Below are 16,318 nucleotides of genomic sequence, written 5' to 3' on the forward strand. Positions count from 1 at the left end.
TGAGCTCCTGCGTTGGCCACAAAACTTAGGAGTTTCACCCTGTGATACGCTGTGTTTATGTTCTAGCCCACCTCCCAGCAAGGCTTCCCTTGAACCATGCTCCAGATTGTGCAAAAATACTGGGCTTACTTGGAGAAGTGCGCTGAGGGCGTATGATGAAAAGTGGGGAGGAAGTGACTCAGAGCACCGGATGAGCTGAGACAGATGTTTGGTGAGAGGGAAGGAGTGGGAACTTGCAGATGAGACCTAGCTCCCCTCCGTGCTGGAGTTCCGAAGTGTTGGAGTCAGCCCTTCTTTGCTTTGGTCGGGAGGCAAATCTTGCAAGACGTTGCACTGAAATAAGTAATTAAGGCTCTGCTTTCTCAATAGGAAGACGTTTCACTTCTCTGATTCCTTAAAGTGCTGAAATCCTTGGTTTGGTGGAAGGAACAGGATATGGAGACATTTCCAGGGTATTTTCTTATTTCAGCAATAGCTGGTAGGTAGAGAGGTACATAGCCCATTTATGCAGTGAATGAAGTTACTTCATTTTCTTAGCTTGAAGTTGGTATGAGAAGTGGTCAAGCATCCTGCCATTATTGCATTATAAAGGGAAACAGAAACTAATTTCTAGTCCTAATAATAATTATTAGCTAACCAAGCTTGGCTTCTAATCCCTCTACCCTTCCAAAAACTGTGTGTGTGTGTGTTTTTTTTTTCCCAGACTACATTTCACTTCACCTTCAATTTTCATTTTTCCTCTCTGATTATTTGTTTGAATCAGAGGGCTTCATCCTCGATGTCGCTAAAATTGCAGGCCTCTGATGAGCTTGTGGAGTTGCCTCTTGTCTGAAGAGGTTTTGGTACAGCAAGATGTTTTGTTTGTCTGCCACAACCTTTTGCCACAGTAAGAGCCCCCTTTAGAACTAAGAGCTTTTTGAGAGGTGAGGCATGTCTGAAGGGCAAGTTGGTCAAACCGCTACAGTGTGGGTTTTTTTTCATTTAGTGCAGCTGCTGAGATTCGCGTTCTGTCTGTGCCTTGGTTTTCATCTGCTAAATAAGGATGGCAACAGTCACCTGTTTCATAGGGAAGTGTGGTGGGTGCCATGATGACAATCCTACCCTCAGGCAAATGAGGCTGCTGTCACCAGATAGCCTTCTTTTTAAGGAAATCCTGCATGCTGACAGGATATGAGTTTCTGTGTAATCCTGTGGTGGACAGAGTGATGAAAAGTAAATATTACAGTCATGTGGTTGCAGTGTGGGGAGTCTTTGATTAAAGGTGTGATCATGGGGAGAATGACGCTTGATGTTTTCTGTTCCTTAGGTGAGAAAAACGTAAGAGGCGATTTCTGGATTTCTCACAGGTAGTTTTCCTACTGCTCTTTAATTTGCAAACCACTTTATTAAAACCTGCTTTGGAATCTAGAAATCCACATACCCTAAGTGTGAACAATATTTAGGTTCTTAACTTCTTAACACAGGAAAACTGAGGGCAGGCATGTGTTCTTTTATCTCCCTCCGGCTGCAGAAGGGCTAGTGTTGGAGGTTGTAGTAAGAGAAACATAGGTCAGAGATCAACAGATTGAAGAGAGAGCCAAATGCCATGGCCTGGTAGATTCTGGCATGTTAATCTGAAGCTGTAGTCTCTGTGAGAGAGATGAGATCAGTGGCCACAAAGATAAAGCGGGGAAAGGTGACCAAAAAGTGCCGATTGTTTTTCAGTCTTGCACTTCCCCTAGATGCATCAAGAGAGCTTGCCAAAGACAGCTCTACTGCCACAGACAGTTAGCAAGACTCAGGTTTGCCATTTGGAATGATTGCCACAGAACAAGATGAAAGAGAGAGAGGGAGAGATGGCATCCCAAGTCAAAAGCTGGGATATTGAGGTGAGAGACAAGAGAGGATGAGTGGAGCACATGGTGAGCCACAGTGCGCAGAGCAGGGCACCAAGACAGAATTGTAGGTACTGTGACACTGCATTAATGTCAGCAGCTAATAGCTGTAACTGGGGCATAGTTGTACTGTGTGCCTGTTTGCCAACAGTCTCAAGTGCAGCCTTCTGGAATTTGGTAGAGTGGTGGGACTAGAAATGGGAAAGAAAACCCTTTTTTATAGGATCACCACCATCGAATTAACCAAGAGCATTCATTGATATTTCTCATCCTGAAAAGGCCAAACTTCTCAAGCTATACAGGAACAAATTCATCGGTTTTAGTGGAATTTTTGCCTAAGGTTTGAAGCAAACTCTGAAATAAACTGACAGGTTATTTTGGCTTGTACACTTCCATACCCTCAAATAAGAAATGCCTTTCTGGAAGCTCTAATCCTTTAGTTAGATAGCTATAACAGCGTATAAAGAACCATATAAATGGAAATACAGGAGATTAAAATGTGATCTGATCTCAATGTGCAAATATGTGGGAAACATGCACAAGGGAAAAGTGCAGGTGGTAAAGAACCTTTTCACTGACTGAAAAAGATGCAACACCCACCAAGTTACAGCAAGTCAAATTTAAACTGTAAATCAGGCATGTATTTTTAACAGTGAACATGACCAAGTGTTTGAACAAAGTACCATAGGAAGCAATGATTACCATGTCTTGATGTCATCAGGTTAAAAGCTAGCAGCCTTCTTAGAAAAGTGCTCTACTTTTCTAGCCTGGGTTTTCTCAGGTGAGAATGAGTACTAGCAGTACCTCTATTGAGATGAAAAACAGGCTACATGTGACATTTGAAACACTCTTTATTCATACCTATTCACTCTTCTTTAACACCCTAGTAAATTGTATACCAGTGATGAACCTAATCTGTACATAATTAAGGGAAGTTATGTGTTGTCAGCTTTAGGTTTTTACCCTGCACTATTCTTCATTTTTCCAGTGAAAGACAGAGAGCTATAGTGGGAAAGGGAGACTGAATTGAAAAATAATAAGAAACTCAAGATTTCCTCAAGGCTATGAAAGACCTGAATTACGATATTATTACTGAATCTTGCCCCATGCTTTTCCTCACCTCATCTCTGGGTGTCTCCTTCTCAAGGGTGCAGGTAAAAGTAACCCCCTAGAAACCAAGACAGAGAACAGTAGCCATTGTCTCTGTTCCAGCAGAGTACATCTTACTTTCTGAAGAAAATGTTATTCCATGAAAGAGGATTTTCCTAGCAAAGGATCTATGCTGTGATCCAGGTCACACTGAAATGAGTATCTTCATATTCAGGCATCAACCACAGATCTGGGAGGTCTGGAAACCTTACATTATTGAGATATATTATTCAGAAGTATTATGCAGATAATGTCTGTGCCTTCTTTTACCTCTAATATGATCAGCTCCTGTGTCACCTACTCTTTCAGAAAAAGGACACAATTTATACTTCATACTTAAAATTGTGGTCTGCTTGAAAAATATTTAGCATTTGAGGAGTTCCCCCCCACTCGGAATTTTCCTTAGGTTTCAATACTGGGTGTAAGTGGCAAGGTTTGGTAGTGGGGGTGCTACAGGGGTGGCCTCTGTGAGAAGAGGCCAGGGGCTTTCCTGTGCCATACACAGCCAGCTCCAGCTGGGTCCAAAATGCAGCAGAGAGGAATTGCTGGGTACTGACTGTAACCTCACTTCCCCCTGGGCCTCTGTGGGAGGCAGAGGCATTGGGAATGAAGTTGAGCATAGGAAAAGTGGGGAGGAAAGCTGTTCTTTCAATGTCTGTCTTCTTGTTTCCCACTACACAAATAAGTAATTAAATGGTTCCTTTAATTGATAATAAATTATTTTTGCCCAAGTCAAGTCTGTCTTGCCCATGATGCTAATTGGTATGCAGTCTCCTTTTTTCTGTCTTGACCCATGAGATTTCTCATTCTTGTTCTTCCCAGTTTCTCCCCTTGTCCCACACAGGCTGAGGGGACTAAGTGAGCTGGGTGGGCGTTTATTAGTTAGCCAAGTCTAATCCGCAACAGTTGTGTTAGGCATAAAATAATTCAGTTATAATTGGTTTAATTAAGATGTGCAGAATCTAAATGAGTCTCTGTTGTAACTCCAGAAAGACCAGTTTATTTATTTATTGAATGATTTTTCTTGATAATCTCAATGTTTTTAGTTTGTAGGATGGAATTTCCTGATTTTGATGTGCCGTTCTTTACACTTTCTGAGAAAGGGAAGAGACTTGATCTGGGGGGATCGGACAGGCAGGAAGTAAATCTGTCTTTTCCAGCTTTGCCACTGATTAATTCTGGTTCTTTTCTTTTTAGAAGTGAATTTTTAAAATGGCTTGTGTCAGCAGAGAAGCTCAACTCCCCGGGCTACATGTGTTGTATGCATATAATGCTTATGTAGTGATGCGAATGCATGTACTGGAAATCCACAACAAGTGGGCTTCTTTTATGTAAGCAGACTTGCTAAACTAGAGAGTTAATTTTTTTTTTTCTGATACAGATATGTGACTAGGAATCAGCCATGCTCCTTAGACCGGAACAAACAAGGCCTGTCTGGCATGGGGAAATAACAGCCTACGGCTGTTAGCAATATAGGGCTAAGAGCACAGGGGTACATCATCTGTATGAATCTGGAAGAGAAAGTTCTGCCAGTCCTGAATCATTTCTTAACCCATTGGCCACAAATCATATGACTACAAAAGAAATGCATTTGCTTAGGTGTTTTTGCTCTGTAACAATAATGGCTAGAATATGACATTTTAAAGAACTGTGTGGTTCCAGAAGCTGAGGCAGAAGTACTATAAACATCACTTAATTTGGGAACTTGGCAATACTGAGAACACTTCCAGTGAAGAAAAGAACAAGATGGAAAAATTCTGGTAGTTACAATAAAATTGGCTTTTTATGTTTTAATCAGGTCAGATTTTCTAAACTACATACCGGTGAATATAAGTGGTGAGTTGAAATTTGCATCTCTCCAGTGCTGGGCAAGCTTCTCTGAGCAGCAACAAAAAAGAAGGAGTGAGTTAAAAGCTCAAAAATAGTAATTTGTGCACTAGCAATGACATGTTTTCTCACACAGCTCTGTTCTTTCTTTAGAAACTGCTGCTGCAGCTATTTAGGATGAAAATGCTAAAATCCTTACGTAGAATGAAACAGCACTAAAATCCAGGAAATACTGCAACTTCAATTTTGATGAGACAAAAGCTTCCCACTTTGGGATTGTTTTTGAAACCTTGTGCTCTTTGATTATGATAGCAAATTATGTCTGAAACTGAAAAGAGCAGCTGTTTACCCTGATAAAAGCTATACATTCTAACACTTACTAATGAATGTGTTACTTTTGTCAGTAAGGGTGCAGCAGAAGTACAGCAGTTCTCTTCCCAAAAAATCATTTTGTTGATATATTGTTGTGATTCAAATCACCGATTAAACTGAGTACAACTTTAGATTAAATCTTCTGTGATTAAATATTCTGCTTGTTTTCAAGGTAGGTTGGGATGCATATACTGTTTATGTCATTATTTAGAATAGCTGAAGTTTCCTAATTCTCTCTGCAGTGACTTGGTTCAATACTACTGTCTAGAATATAAAGTGGCATATACAGTTAATGCCTTGAATCACAGAGGCTTTTTAGCATAGATTAATATTTGATTTCTGTGAGAATCAAAATCTACATCTAAATACAGAAGGATCTGCATTAATGTTCAGAACAAACTAAGAAAGGCAATGGAGAACACTGCAATGTGGTGTTCAGCCCAGGTTCTGCACCCTACATATATCCCAGATCTTTTCACTGGTATTGTCTTTATGTGTAAAAATAATTATCTGAGAACTCAAATCATGTGACCACTTTGAAAATAACTATCCATCAGACAGCTGAAGTAACTAAGATTTCCTGCATTGCTATCCACATTCAGCATGGACTTTTTACCTGATAGAGTGGGCCATCCATACCATCTGTGAGAATAATTCTTCTGCAAACCTACCAGCCTTCATTTCTCCCTGGCTTGGTTTCTGTACTCGTAAACATGTCACAAGGTCCTGTTTTGCCAAAAATACAGAAAGAACAGAAGTGACTTTACAAGGAATACCTCATATGTGTTGCATGGTTCTACCACTGTATCTACTTATATTCCACCCTACTTTTTCAGCTACTCTGGCAGTAAGATCTAAAAGATTGGTGTTATATTTCCTCCTGTGGAGAACACTGTCTGTTTTTCTCCATTCTACCCCACAGGTTTATTTAGAATTCACAGCGAACTGAATCGTTGTTTTAACTCTTTCCCAGATGTCTCAAAACATAGTGTCAGATAGTCCTATTTGTTTTTCTCATTGTCCAGTCTGTAAGACTAGACAATTTTGATAATGTACATTTGACCTCTGCGTAACTTCAATAGATTAAAAATACAGAAAACACTCTAATTGCGCTTTCATTTTCACCTTGTGGTCAAACAAGATGATACTTCTCTCTTTCAGAAATACATTTTAGGATGGAATGAAACATGTTATTCAGGCCAAAGTAAAAGATTTAATTTGTTCAAGGGAGTGGGATTTGTATTTTTAAAAGTATTTTTGAAGGTCTACTTTCTGTGAAACTTTAGGAGAAAGTCTGCACTACTGTATGATTTTTTATTGAATGTAATTACTTGACTAGGTATAGCATAATGATTGGCCATCATTATTTTAGGTTTATTTAAAAATATTTCAATCAAAAAGTTTTATTTTATTTAGACTGCTGCATTTAAGACTCCTGCAAATATTCATCTTTGTCTAAGAAATGTAATATAATTCTTCTACATATTTGACAACAAGATAAACAGAAAAAAAAATCCTCATTAAATGGAAAAAGAAAACTAACATGATGAAAATTGCTGCTTGCTCCCATGGCATGAAACATGAAATAAGCAGAACTGAGTTCCCTGTAAGGATGTACTTGTATTACCTTGGAAGTACTTGACAGCTGTGATTTAACTCCCTGTTCTCAAAGACGACAGTAGACTAAGTTTGCAGTTGCTCTCAAAGCAGTGTGTACAAATGGGCCATGTGTTTTCCCAGTTCTATGGAGTAGTAAGGGATTTGCTTGCTCAGGTGGTTGGTAGCCCATGTGACAGTGAATATGAGCAATCCTGATGCTACATTTGTCTCTCTATCTGTAATTTCTTGCTCTACTCAGTCCAGCGATCCTGAAAAGAACCAAAACTATTCGTCTGGAGTAAAATGCATGAAGTTATGATAACTAGACAGTGAAGCTCCTCAAATGGTGCACAGTGGGCTGCTGATACATCACAGAAAGTGAGAAGGTGGAAAAGCCTTACCAATACCTATTTTACACATAATCTTACATTGCTTTTCATGGGCTCTCAACATTTCACATTCAAGTTCTTCCCATACATTTTTCTTTCTCTTGCAAAGATACTCTCAGACACATACACTGAAAAGCTATGTGGTTTTCAAGTCCATCTCTGAGGCACAGCTTTTACTGTGATATTGTATTCATAGAAGTTTCATAGAAGTTCCATAATTATGCATTTGTCTGGGTGTAATGGGCTACCCCCTTGCAAAACTTGAGATTCACTGGTTTAGAGGGTTGTTTGTGCTTGTCCTGTCTCATAACATGTTCCATTCTGATGACACTATCAGCAACATATGAAATGAACAAATTTTGATGCAGTTTAAGATAACCTTCTGATGCACAGATGTTAAGCAAATTACTTAATAGGAAAAAGTTAGTATGCATGAGTGGAAATATCACATGCAGTAAAAATTAGCAAGGGCTGTCCAGCCTTTTGGTGGAAGACAGATAGTAGTAAGTGAAGATTAGGCAGGCCCTACTTATTTTTCCATAGTGACACTGGCTGCATTGTGAATATTTGCAACTTCATCCTGCAGATTTGGCACTGGACAGTCCCCCATCACTGAAATCATGCCAGCTAGGTGGTCCTTTTGCACTGTTGGTCAGACTAGAAGTTGTAGATTTTGAATTCCTTCTGCACAGAGATGTGTAGGGCTCTCTCCAAGCTCATTGTTATCCACAGTGAAGGACAAACCAGTACATGCAAGAACTAATTTTGGTTGTGAATGAAGGTCTGGATACAAGCAAACTGTAGATGAAACATTATGTTCAGTTTAAGCACAGCCCTCCAGACCAAGGTGCTTTTGCTCAGTGGAAGTTATGAGTGACATGCAACCTGTTTTACAGTCCTACAAGAAGCGATCAATTTTATGGATACTGCAGTGATGCAGGACTCACATCATCTACTCTCTTCCCTGCTCTGTAGACATGCTTACACTACAGTCCCCAATAGGGACTGCATTTGTTGTAAATCTAGATGCAGCAACAGAACCAGACTTCTGGATAGACTTAATGAAGCTCACCCCTTTGCAGTTAGTTTGCCCTGTACAGTGGTTAGGTTCCTACTGGCAGGGAGCACTAACAGGCCTTACTAGCCCTGACTAGCCTCACCTGAGCTTCCAATTCCACTCTCTGCCCATAGGCCCAGGAGCCCCATTCAAACCCCGGTAGGGGCCTTTGCTTCCTGCTTGAGCTGTGGTGTGGGAATGCCAGTCTCTAACTTGGTCATGCCCCTGCCTCACTATGGGCTGATTTCACAGCTTGACCTGTGTTGTCACCGTGAATATGCGTGATGCTTACTGGGCTGTGTCTGACCCCGGTTACCTTGATCTCATCTTACCTTGGCTTATGGATTGACTTTCTAGCATGACCTTGGACCAGACTTATCACTGTGAACTTGATGATCTGGACTCTTGGCTACTGTCCCCAGGATTGCTCTGCTCACCTCACTCAGGTAGTGTGGGATGAGCCGTGGCTTTTGCTCTGCCAGCCTCACTGTCCTTCTGTCTCCCTGTCCCTTGGGGAGCAGCTGACTCTTGTTGCTCTGTGACACCTCTGCCCTTTAAATTTCTTGTCCTCAGCCAGCACAGGGATCCCACAGTATAGTGGCAGACAGAATTTTTTCCTGACTTCCTCAGTCTCTTCTCATTCTTCAGAAGGTGACAAGACCAATTGCCCTAATTTAAAATAATCATGATTTTATTTCCTTGAATGTGCAAATATCTATTTTGTGGAGTGTTATTTTTTTATCTTGGCAATATAGTGAACACTCCCTTGCCTCAACAGAGATAAAACTGTATCTCTCTCCCCTTATGGTGATTTATTGGTATATTTCAGTATGTTCTGAATATCATACTCCATAGCAATCTGTATGTCAAGAAATATACTTGGTATATATTTCAACATTTCACATTTATTTTATCCTCAAATGACAATAGTAAACATAATCCATTATTAGCCTTGAGTGAGGTTAAAATCTAGTTAACAATTGCTCCTCAACTTCCTTCTCTTAGTCGTCCAGTAGAATTGGTGGTTTGTATTTAGAGCAACATTTCCAGGATTCCTGGGATGTCTGATCAAATGACAACATTCAGTGCCATATTTCTGAATTCTCTATTGTAGGGAAGCATTTCAAGGGGGTTTTTCAGTATACCGCGTATCTTGTTTCCCCCTGTTCCCTTAAAAAATGGAAGGAAATACAACATATTGAGATAAATATCAAATTCCTTAATATATTCTTTTGGGAAAGGAGAAGAAATAAAACATAGGTCATGAAGAAGAGAGTGAGAAAATGGTTGAGGTATTTTCTGCCCACATCCAATGTACTGTTCTATGCTGGCCCTCAACTCAGCAACGTCAGGTACATATGAAGTCAATCCCATGGGGAAAGGAAGGAGTAACGTTGCAGAACATATTATCTGACTACTGTAGTCCACCCCTGGTGCTGCATAGCACTTATTGGGTAAAGAAGCTGACATATCTCATTTCTCACAGGAAATTGTCTTTGCTGTTTCTCCTGCCAGTTTCCCGTCATGCTTTATTCATGCCTCCTGTCTGTGGTGTTATTTCGTATGTTCTAGCAGCCTGACAGAATGTGGAGTGTGTCACAGCAGAGTGCCGTAAATGTCCTTCCCTCCAGGCAGAGTAATGTGTGGGGCTGACAGGGACGCTTTCTGCAGGATCATCTCCTGGACAGATTAGGGTGGTTCAGTCTTTCTAGTCCAGCTCAGCTCATAGCCATGAAAGTAATATATTTAAGCATTGGTCAAATGGAGAAAGTGGTTATTTTTCCATGTAGTATGTAGGAGGAATTCTGCTCTTTTGCTTTGCTTTAAGTAGGAACTCTGATTCCAACAGTGCTATCAGGTTTGCAATCTCATAACTGAGAGAAATCTGAAAGAAGGCATGTCTGCAAGCCCTGATAGATACCTCATAACCTTATGTCTGTCTTGCTCATCTGAACATTAGAAAAAATATCTTTTTACTGATACTGTAATCTTCACTGATGATGGGAAGCATTTTTATAGCATGATTTCCTTAGCCTAACTTTTTATTGCATCTAAATCACTGATAATACAAGAGCAAGTGCTAGATTCTGCATCTGGGACAGGGCAACCTGGGCTATGTGTTCAGACTGGGGGATGAGAGGCTGGGGAGCAGCCTCTCAGAAAGGGATTTGAGAGTGCTGGCTGATAGCATGCTGAATATAAGCCAGCAGTGTGCCCTGGCCGCCAGGAGGGCCAACCCTACCCTGGGGTGCATCAGGCACAGCACTGCCAGCTGGCTGAGGGAAGGGACTGTCCTGCTCTGCTCTGCGCTGGTGTGGCCTCACCTCGAGCACTGCGTGCAGTTCTGAGTACCACAATATAAGAATGACATAAAACTGTTAGAGAGTGTCCAAAGGAGGGCTACAAAGATGGTGAGGGGTATAGAGGGGAAAATGTATGAGGAGCGGCTGAAATAACTTGGTTTGTTCAGAGCAGAGCAGGCTGAGGGGAGGCCTCATGGCGGCCTGCAGCTCCCTCACGGGGGGAGCAGAGGGGCAGGCGCTGAGCTCTGCTCTCTGGGGACAGCGACAGGACCCGAGGGAACGGCATGGAGCTGGGACAGGGGAGGGTCAGGCTGGGGGTTAGGGAAAGGTTCTGCACCCAGAGGGTGGTCGGGCACTGGGACAGGCTCCCCAGGGCAGTGGTCACGGCACTGAGCCTGCCGGAGTTCAAGCAGTGTTTGGACAACACTCTCAGACACATGGTCTGATTTTTGGGTGGTCCTGGGTGGACCCAGGATAGAGTCAATGATGTTTGTGGGTTCCTTCCAACTCAGGATATTCTATTATTCTATGATAACAGGAGATAACGTTCCATCAGCTCTCAGAATTACATGTCTGAATGAGATCTTAGAGCTCCTATACAGCTGTGCTGGGAGCGGGAGAGTGATGTCATCTATTTGCGCATAAATATATTCAGAAAAAAAAATCAGCAGTAAACAGAAGAGATGCAGTCCCTAGAGCCACTTTTCAGGCACTTACAGAAAAATGCATATTTGCAAAGTTTGATATTTTGTTCATAAGTTTTCTAAGTTTGATACTTATTTTTCATACTGTTTTTCTCCTCCCTGAAAGTTTGTTATGTTAATGTCAGCAAGAGGATGGCTAAATTCCAGAGGATGTGGGTCTCTGTCCAGCTCTTCCTGTCATATCATCCAGTTATCCTGGAGCACATTTAGCTTTGAAAGAGTGCTTCTGCATTGTGACTACTGTCAATATATTGGGTTAATGCAGCACATATTCCCATGTGAATCAGAACAGACATTTCACCTATGTCATTTCAGAAGTTAGTGTGACTCTTCTTCAACTGTCCTCCACAATTTCTGCTTCCCTTCCTACATCTTGATGCCCCATTTGAACACCTGGGGTTCTGACCTGTTCTCTGATGTAATCTGGTGTCTGGCCAAGACCATGGCAAAGTTAGAAAGAAACAGCCTGGGCACAGAGCCCTGGCCCTGGTGTGTAAACGTACTGTTTTCCAAAGAACAGTCTGATCCATCCCTTGCACACGTGGTTTGTTCACACAAGGCACAGGCAGTTCTTGCAGCAATATTTAGGCCCATTCTTGCCTCTGTGTCTCAGGTTTTCTGTTCACTTTGGCTTATGCCAGACTCCTGTTGTGTCAGTACATTTTCAGCAGAGTTACTGCTCCCTCTTCACTTCTGTGCCGTGCTGTGACCCCATGCTTCTGGTGGACCAGGGCCTTGAAGCAGGAGAGCTTCCACCCCCTGCCTTTTTAAAGAGATGGGCTTCCTGTATCTCTTTGGCTCTGCCTTTCCTTACGGGGCTGATCTGCAGCTGATAAACCCCATAGCAGATGGGGTAGGAGTCTTTTCTTGTATCTTTCCTATCAGAGAGAATTACTGTTCTGAGCTAGTGGAAGAAACGTGTTCTTCATTTAGCACTGAAAAAGCTCAAATTTTACCAGCCCCTCCCCAAGCTTTCTGCAAAGTGCTAACAATATAAGCCTTTGTATATTTGCATTGCTGATGCCTTTTCCAGTGCAGAGGTGCTCAGTCTGAGACAAGCTAGCAAGCAGTGATGATTAGAGTAGTAATAATGAACGAGTCTGTAGTCAGGTGTTTGCTGTTTCCTAGGTAAATCTATTTGTGTTCACGTAAGTCTTGAAACGTGTTGACTGGACATTTTTGGTAGGGGAAAACTAAAGGCAATTTCTGGATCTCTCAGGGAAAAGTCTGCTATTTATTTCTCTTACAGCTTGTCTAGACAACATTTAACCAATTTGAAGAAACCTAAGTAGCAAATAGAATTAACATAAAAAACAACACTAGTGGCTAAAATCCAAATATGGCTGGTACTCAGAGGAAGTTGCTGACAAAGTATCTTTCTGAAAGTAAAATACTCTGATAGTATCTGAAACCATAGCAAGGCCCACGGTCTTACGAGTGAGGATGCTGAAGAATGATATCCACAAAATATGCAGTATACCCTTTGTACTCCCAGAGTACTAGGTTTGTAACTTGTCTCAGAGAGGCCTAAGTAGGTCTTGAAGCATAAACTGCTTTTGTGACCAGGGAATGGCTCCCCCTGTGCATGAGCAGTGCTAGGTGTGCATCTGCTGCGTGAGTGAATGTGAGCTCAGGTTGTTCTGATGAAAAAAAAAAAAAAAAAAAAAGGATCTGTAATAACCAAGCACGTTTCAACTGCAGCAGAATCACTTTGATGGCATGAACTTGATTTTCATGATAATTTAAAATATATATTCAGGCTAGTGTAGCTTTCTGCTGCTGAATTCTTTGTGGCTTTCAGTTATGCAGTTATATTACCACAAGAACTAATATCAACACCAGTTTAGTCATGTGAAGTGCTTATTGTGCTGCTTCTCACTTTTCAGAACAAAAGGAAAAAGTTTTTTGGTCCGGTGGCTTATTTACACCACATTTTTACTTTGTATATAGAGCATGTAGAAACTGTACTGCCTACAGAGTCACACACAGATAAACTTGTATGTCTAGGTGGTGCCTCTCAGTAGGTTTAACTTATTTTTCTTCAAAAAAAAAAAAAAAGGAAAGAAAAATAAAAAACAAAAACAAAAACATGGACGTGGCTTTTGTCTGTTCAAAAATTATGGTCAAAAGTACTGATTTATCAGGTAGAAATCTGACTCATACCTATGTTCTCCAGCTAAACTGCTGACAAGAGAGTGGCTGTGAGGGGAAGAGAGCATGAGAAAATGTTTGGAGGACAGAGAATATCAGAACCTTCAAAATTAGACCATAACAGGTTTCTTTCAGCCTCCACCTCTTGCTGGTCATGGTCATGGACAATGATCATTCTCCTGCCCATTAGAGGATAAGAGCTTGGTGTGTCAGAGCATATGACTATACTGGGCAAAGAGAACAAAACAAACGTTTTTATCCAGAGCAGCCATAGTACAGTTTCTGTGGAAATTCTCAACACTGTTTGCAACTTCACGTCTCAATGGTGTACAACAGAACACAAATGGAAGAAACCTCTCCACTTTTCCGAAACCCATAGTATCTGCTTCCTCCCAAAGAACAGCTTAATTTACTTATGTCCCAGAGGAATGAACAACCGTGGAATTTGTCTTTACAATTTCTCCCTTCTGGAAGGACTTACTGTGACTGATATCCTCCCAGACACTGAAGGAAATATTACATACTTATGAAAATGGAGTTTTTTCTACTTTGTATGCAGGTAATTCCAGTGCTGAACCTGGCGGTAGCTGCGTCTGCTACATAGTGGTGTTGATATAGCTAGAGCCAAAAAGCAGAAAGGCTGCTCCATGACTTTCTTCTTCAGTCACTGGCTCTGCTGTCTTTGACCCATTTTCTGAGCCGTCTCTGTACCTGGATTGCTTCTGTAAATGGAACCCAAGGATTCAGGTCCCACAGAGGACAGCTATTCACCCACACAGGGCAGCCAAAAGTTAGGCTTGGTTTTCCCAGTGCTTCACCCTTCTGGTCTTCCTGGTATACAGTTTTACCTTTCAGTGTAGCATGAAGTACAAGGAGATTTTTCAGACAGGCTTCTAAACCAAGCTCTTTCTTCTAGACTTCATAGAGAATAGAGACTAAAGTGACTTCTCTGTCACCCTCAAGTTTCCTTGTCCCTCCTCAGCAGTCATTGGAAATTGGATTGGTCATGGTTATAGGTTTCTTTTTTTAGGTCATTTCTTTTCTGCTGGACTTTTCCTCTGAACCCCAGAGGCTTACTGTGTTTTCTTGTCATGATAACCATAGCAATCTTAAACCCCCCTAACTTAAATACAACTGTTCCTCTCTGTCCAGATTCACAAAGGGCTGCGTTACACTCACTCCATTTCCCTTTTCTAAAATGGCAGGCCCAGCCCTTTTTTATTCTGTTCATACTTGTAAAATTATAATTACTTTGAATTTATACAGATACGTTCACCTGTCTTTAGAAATACTTCTGTTTCAAAATATAATTGCCCTTTGCAAGGACTTTAGGGTCTGGGCTTGCACTCACATTTTTGTGAATAAAGACTTGTAGCAGCCCTGGGCTGTACCTGTGCTTCCATCCTCTGGAACTCCTGCATGTTCATTTGGGATGAAAGATTCAGTAAATAGAGCAGTGCATGTATGAATTGTACATTTACAAAGTCTTGTCCCATGATTAATTTGGACCAGGCCTTTGTGGGACTCAGCACAGCGTGTCATTAACAGAAAGGTAAATGCTGACGTGTATTTACCCCCTGATCTAAAATATCTGCTACGGCTTTTTCAAATAAAAGCCTGTCCACACTTTCTGATATGAGCAAAAGGTTCTTGGAGGTTATTGACCTAAGCTAAAAAGTAAAGGAATAAAATCAAATATCATGCTGAGGCAGACATCTACCACAGATAATTCAGCATAAACATTTAGCAATATAATAAACTGTAGGAAACATTCTTATAATGGACCTGTCACGCATTCTTAAGGGCTGACCTTATCACTCCTGCTTACAAGCACCCACACCTCCTTCTGCACAGTACTTGTGCTAAAGATTACTTGTAAAAAATAATAATAAAAGCAACAACAACAAAGACAAACAAACACAACAATATAGCTTGTTCAAAGTAAAAGGCTTTGTCTACTACTCATATTTCAGGAGGTTCATTTTTTGATAAATGATTAAATTCTATTTTGCCTCTTTTTTTTATCTAATCCTTTTCCAAAGTAAGAAGTCTCACTTAGCAGAATGTCCCTAAGCCATTTCATTCCCTTCCACTAGTCATATTGCATGAAAGAAGAGCCGTAGGGACTAAAGTGCCTTGCTGTCTGTAGCATAACCTCAGCTCTTTGTTCCAGACTTCAGACTTCCTGTTTGCTGTTGAGCAGGTAGCTGCTTGTAATTTCCTAGCTGTAAGCACATACATATTCAAAGGGCTGTTGTGTGAGTAAACACATGGAAGATGAAGGGGTGCTTACATAGCAAGGTATTGCTAACTTGAGATAGGTAGAACCGAGGTCACGGGGGAGCTCACATGCTGAGAAGATGTAGGTGGATTTTTCATAATCCTCTGATGGACAGATACACTGAGTAAAAAATAAAGAATGTGTGGTCACAGATTTGCTGTTTTGCAACTAAGCATGTGTGGCAGAGGAAGACTTGAAACTTACTGATCTCAGTTTGTTTTGGTAATGGAAAGTTAGAAGTAATGGCTGGTTTTCTCACAAAAAGCTCTTCCTATTTCTTGCTCACTTTATAGCATTAACATAAATATATTACATCAAGAAGTAAAGCAGATAGAAAAAAGGCAAAAAACAACCATGAAAATCATGTTTAAAACACATTATTAGGGGCTTGAAAACTAAGCAAATGGAAGATATAAGAAAAGGTCCAAACAATCTACAAATGTAGCATACGTGCATTATTTTACAGTCTGTGATTCCTGACAATGTGACATAAACAAAGACCAAAGGGAAAGGCTATCCAGAAGCAATTAATGAGGGGTGTCATTATTTTGCCCAGCTGTGGCTGGGCAGTTGCTTGCATGGATGACAGCTGAGATGAATTGGGTCTGTAGG

This window comes from Anser anser (genome assembly GCF_964211835.1).
Source record: "Anser anser genome assembly, chromosome: 1".
NCBI lineage: Eukaryota > Metazoa > Chordata > Aves > Anseriformes > Anatidae > Anser > Anser anser.